The sequence below is a fragment of the Psammomys obesus genome, unplaced genomic scaffold (assembly GCF_907164565.1).
Source record: "Psammomys obesus unplaced genomic scaffold, mPsaObe1.curated_primary_1811, whole genome shotgun sequence".
NCBI lineage: Eukaryota > Metazoa > Chordata > Mammalia > Rodentia > Muridae > Psammomys > Psammomys obesus.
Window position 1 is genome coordinate 8,207,603 of NW_026591918.1, and position 5,712 is coordinate 8,213,314.

The following is a 5,712-nucleotide window of genomic DNA, read 5'->3' on the forward strand; positions in this document are numbered from 1 at the left end:
TGATGCTTAAGAGTTTGCAGTAGACGGGCTCCAAGGCTCATGAAACTGAGGCTTAACTGATGGGAGGAGCTGGCTTCCCTGGCTTCAGACAGCTGAGGACCCCTAGTGGATCAACTCCTCCCCACCAGGTTTGGGGTACGATGAATAGACAGAAGATGCGGTGAAGATCCTGCCCTTGTCCTACCCCCACTCAAGTGAGAACCCTGACCTCCTTCCTCCCTCTCTCTACACTGAGGAAGCTTCAAACACCTCCACACTAACTGTGGCTAACAAATCAGGACAGTGGGAATGGAGGCTGATCTGGGGAGATCCCTGGAGCGAGACCCCCCTTGCCAGCCTGTCCCAGACTGTCCCCAGATTCCAGTACATACACTCAGCCCCCCTATACACACACACAAGCACGTGTGCACGCCACATACGCAGACCTCTGCTCGCTGGGGCTCCTCTAGTCACATACACAGCTACTTCCTTCCTCCCTCCTCCTTTCTGTCTCTTCCTTCTTTCTTTTTAGGTTTTTTGTTTTTTTTTGGGGGGGTGCTTTGGCTTCTACCAGGGCTTCACACGCTGAGCACACTCCCACAGAGCTATAGCACTAGGACTTTCTGGCAACAGGGGCTCAAGGAAGCAAGGCTGGCCCTGTAGTTGGCACTGCAAATTTTAGAGACTTGCTGCTTTCCCTGGCATTCCTTAAAGGCATTGCCCAGCCGAGCCCAGCCCTGAATCGGGAGGCTGAGGAGATGGAGGGAGAGCTAGGAGACCACTCAGTTCTTCTGGGAGACTCCATTCTATTCCCAGCCCAGCGTTCAACCCAGCTTGGGACACAGGTGAGCTTGTTTCCTTGTGAAATGAGGGAGGCTTGAGGAGCCATGAAAAAGCTGACACCTCCACCCCAACCCTTGGCTTACACGCGCCTTTCCCTCCAACTGACTGAGAACAGTGTCACCACTCCTCCCTTCACAGGCAAGTGCCAGCACTCTGAGCCTCAAGGCCAAGGCCACAGTCAGGTATCAGGCAGGAAGCCCCTTATGTACAAAGTAAGGGACATCTCCCTTGGACACTCCACACCCAGATCACAGCTTCTGAATGTACCCCAGGATCCAGCCAGCGCCAGTGGACGAGGACAAATCTTGAAGAGGAAGGGTACCCTGGCACATTGCCCATCTGCCTGGGATGACCCACCGTACCTGGGCCTCCCAGGTCTTGCTAGTCCTGGCTCCTGCTGTGCTGCAGCCGCTCACTAACCACCAAAAGTAAGTAGGCCCAACGCCCTTGCCTGGGCTAATTTCCCGCAGACCTGTAGAAACAAGAGAAAACAGCTGAGCTGGGAAGCACAGCCAAACAGGCCCCAGCACCAGCCAGCTTCTGCACAGGCGGCACAGCTCTGCTCTGCAGGGCAAAGGAGCTCGGCTTCCCTGGACCTGATGTTTTCTCTGAACGGCTGTTAGGCCCAGATTCTCTTGGGAACCAGCTATGTGTCCCTTCCATGCTAGGGTCTAGAACACTGTGTCCTTGCCCTCAAAACAACATTTCTAGCACGGTTAGGAGGCCATGGAACACAGTGGGGGTAGAGGGTGGAGTATACCTGTTTTGACCCTCCTGTGAAGAGGGTGGCCCTAAAGGTTTTGGAGCTGCAGGGTGCAGTCAGTGGAACACCAACCTCTGACAATTCCTTTGAGCTTTTTTTTTTTTTTTTTTTAATAAAGGCAGGGTCTTGTGTAACCCAGGCTGGCTTTTGTTTTGTTTTTCTTTTTTTGAGACTGGGTTTCTCTGTGTATCCGCCTGCCTCTGCCTCCTGAGCACTGGGATTAAAGGCCTGTGTCACTAGGCCCAGCTCTAAGCCTATTTTTTAAATGGAGGAAAATGTTACTGCTCCATTGCCAGGGTGGCTCCGAGGCTTCCTGCCAGCTCTGTGCTACATTCACAGTGAAAGCAAGAGATGACCCTGGGATAGTGGAACCCTTCTCTTAGCCCAGCTACTCAGGAGCCTGAGGCATAAAAGTGAAAGTTCAAGGCTAGCCTCTGCTACATGGAAAGTTCAAGGCCAGCTTGGGCAACCTAACGAGACTCTGTCTCAAAATTAAAAAAAAAAAAGAGTTTAGGATCTAGTTTGGTGGTGCTTCCAAGTAAGGCCTTAGGTTCAATCCTCAGTACTACCAAAAAGCAAGGGAAGAGAGATAGTGACCCTCCTGACCCATCTTAGTCCCTGGTTTGTCGTTTCTGGTGATTCTCACGTTACTGTTGCACAATTACACAGCTGAAAAAACTAAGGCCTAGAGATACCCTGAACAGGAGGCATGGGAAAAAGCAGCACAGTACCCTGGCCCAGGTTTCCTGGCACTTCCAGTGTAAGCCAGGTCTCCTCAAAAGGTTCCCCCAGAGACCTCATCGCTACTTCCTGGAGGCGGCAGCAGCCTCATGCTTTATCTTTCCATCAGTTCTTCAAATCATCCCTAGTTTAAATTTAAATTCCAATTAGCTGTGCCAGACAAACGGTGTCAGAGCCCTGCAGTAATCACAGTTCTGAGTCACCCCCATAACCCCCATCATAGCTACAGAGACTGGGGGCCTGATGGGGTGGGGCTGGGCAGGGTTGGGTCCTGAAACTGTGAAGAAACCCTCCTTCCTACAAGCAGCCGACACACTGTGTGTGGGAAAGGAGCGATCTGGGTTTTCATTCATCCTGGATTCCAGAAGAATGGGACACACAGCCAGGGACAATGCCCAGATAAAACCTTCACATGTGTACAACTCTCGGGGTGTGTCAAGACTGCCGAAGAACTGCTGATCTGAGTCCTCACTCTCTATCCCACAAAGCAAGCTCCGCACACAGAGGCCGGGGCCTGGGACTCTTGCTCTTAAAGGACATGGGAAGTATTTGAGCCCACGGCTCTTTTGCTCCAGAACCTGAAGTCTCAATCCTACCACTACAACCTCAGGACTTGCCCTAGCCTTCTCCATCTCTCCAGGAGCCAAGGCTGGGCTTGTGCATGGCAAGCACACACCCAGCACCTCCTGTTCTCCCGTTCTCATATGCATCCAGGCACTCTCCTTCCCTCCTGGTCCCACCACATACCCTATCACCCTCCTGTTGCTGTCACCCACACTCCGCCATTGATACCCACACCACTGTCACTCCTTAACACACACCATCAGTTCACACAGCCAGACTGAGGCTTCTACCACTCATACTCTCCCTCCACAGCTCCAGTGTCACCTTCCGCACAGTCCTGTCATATACCGGAGCCTTTACAACATCATACAGATACTATCACTAAGAAACCAAACACACGCGCGTGCGCGCGCACACACACACACACACACACACACACACACACACACACACACCACAGCTGCCCTCTGCTGGCCTGTCCACCACACCCCAGCCTAATCCATAGCTGGAACGAGGAAACCCAGGGACCAGTCCCCTCCCTCTGCACAGAAGCTCAGCAGCAGAGGACGAAGAAGCAAATATGATTACATGCACACTTACGCAGACACACACACATGACCGTAGCGGGTAGGCACACTGATGCTGTGAGCTCCCGGGGTTAAAGGATCTAATGTACTCATGGCCAGTTTGGAGACGCTAAGAGATACAGATACATGCACAAGTGAAGACACAGAATATGTAGGGGAGACCAGTGACAACTCACCAAGACATGATGTAAGAAGTTGCAAGGGGCATGCACGGAGCCTCAGGACACACAGACGGCCATATATGTACAAGCAAGACCCACGTGAAAAAGGACACATTCACAGGGGAAGTCCCACTGTGACAATACACAAGGAGACAAGACACAACATAGCCACAGGCCCAGACACTGATACTACAGCGACAGACACCAGGCTCTTCTGAGCGCCCAGGGGAGAAAGAAATCGCCCCCACTCCTTCTAACTCCTCCGGACCCGGTTTGCTTAGCGAGGCGACCTGTTCTCCCCTCCCCTGCACCGACGGAGTTGGGGAAGTAGGAGCAGTTGTTGTTGGTGCTCTCGGCCTCCCTCTCCACCGCCAGCTAGCAGGGCAGGGTACACCCATCCCTGCTGCCCTCATCACCTTCCTGGGCCCCCAGAGGGGGCGGCGTCTCTCCAGTGGGGCAGACTGACAGCAGCAGGCAGAGGCTACTCCGAGAGAGGGGGCTCAGAGGGGCGGAGAGGACAGGGGAATGGTGGAGGCTGGAGCCACGCCCAGCCCAGAGACAGATGGGGAGCCAAGAAAGACACCGAGACTGAAAGAAGAGATAGGGCGAGGAGGCGGCGCCGCGCCGGTCCGCCCGCCCGGGACCCAGGCACAGGAGACTAAGGCTACCGGCCGCCCGGCCTCCGCCCCGTGGTGGAAAGGACCGGGGGCTGGGCTGGCAGGGGCCGCCGAGCGTGGGCCGGGGGCGCGGCTCTGGGAGGACTGGGTCGAGGGGGTGGCGGGCCTGGTGGGGGTGGGAGAAGGAGTACACGGACGGCCAGGGGCAGGCAGACCTGGCCCGGGAGCGCAGGACCCGGCGAGAGGGGTGAGCACCGACGACTGTGCAGAGGCCCCAGGGAGATTCGGGAAGATCGCACGGACCCTCGGAGGGGCTGAAGACACACGGGGCGAAAGAGGAGGGGGAGATGCCGGGAGTAGTCGGGCCTGGGCTCCAGCCGTCGAAGAGAGGGTCAGACCGACCGGGGGAGCGGTGGGTCTCCGTACTCGGCAGGACTCTGGCTGCTCGTGGCTCAGTTTCTCAGTTTCAGAACCGAGAACCGGGGAAGGAGGAAGGCGAAGGGAAGCCACCAGGGAGAGAAGGGGGTTAGAAGGCCGCTGCGCCTTGGAGTTAGCGCAGACCCCGCGCCCAGGCCCAGCTCTCACTCACCTCCCGACGCAGGGCCGGGCGCCAGGGGTCCCGGCGGGCCGGGGTCTGTCTCGTGGCGCGGCTCTCCCGGATGCGCGAGGACGGGGAGGTCGGCACGGGTCTGGTCAGGACGGGCCCGGCGGCCAGCAGGGACCGCCCAGGTCCCGGGACGGAGGGTAGATGCCCAGGGGCTGCTCGGGGGATCCCGCGGCCGCCGCCTCCCGCTCTGGCGCCGCGGCACACGGAAGTGCGGGGGGGCGGGGCTGCGCGACCTCACCCAGGTGCCGGCCCCGGTCCCGCCCCCGCTCAGGACCCGCCCCGCCGGCGCCCGCCCCCAAGAAGCTCCACCCATGAGAACTAGGGGTCCGGCGCGTCTCAGCCGCTTCCAGCGCGGTTCGCGTTCCCCCGGTCCTCTTGCGGGCTCCGGCTCTCGTCGCTCCTCGCTTACTGCCATCCCATCTCAGGGGTCTGTTTTATAGAGGAGAACTTGGAGGCCAAGTTGGGGTGCACGGCACACAGAGAGGAGCCCAGGAGGCACCGGCGGGGCTTCCCCAACTCCTTGCGCCCACGCCCGGGACTCCCCTGTCCAGCTGGCCAGCGGCGCCTGGCCTCATTCCTCTTCCTGCTGGCTTGAGCGGGGCCGCGAACGGGCTCAGCGCCCGCCTCCAGGCCTACCGGTTCCAGCCCTGCCCGAGAGAAGGAGCTAGAAGATCTCCAGGTCTCCAGAGCGAAGGCTCTAACCAGTAGTGGGAATTGCCTCTACCTCCACCTTTCCAGTCTCCTGTGACCGCAGTCCAGAGCTCCTCTCGCCTCAGTCAGGCGCTTAGGAGAGAGTTGTCAGCTGTAACTCATTCATTTATTCCTTCATTAAGGGTCCCCTGGGCCCAAA

General features: G+C 57.6%; 1 protein-coding gene across 3 annotated transcripts in view; it reads right to left on the reverse strand.

The window, feature by feature from the left end:
- The window catches only part of Prkcd (protein kinase C delta), a 30,678-nt gene extending 25,623 nt beyond the window's left edge, over window positions 1–5,055 (reverse strand). The window contains exons 1-3 of one of the 3 annotated variants that reach the window (XM_055612359.1): window positions 4,845–5,055; window positions 2,317–2,450; window positions 1,185–1,294 (exon numbers count right to left, since the gene is read on the reverse strand). The gene's annotated coding sequence lies outside the window, so the exon portion shown is untranslated. The remainder of the gene's footprint in view (window positions 1–1,184; window positions 1,295–2,316; window positions 2,451–4,844) is intronic. The other 2 variants (XM_055612360.1, XM_055612357.1) reach the window with 2 other exon arrangements.
- Window positions 5,056–5,712: the final 657 nt, after the last annotated feature.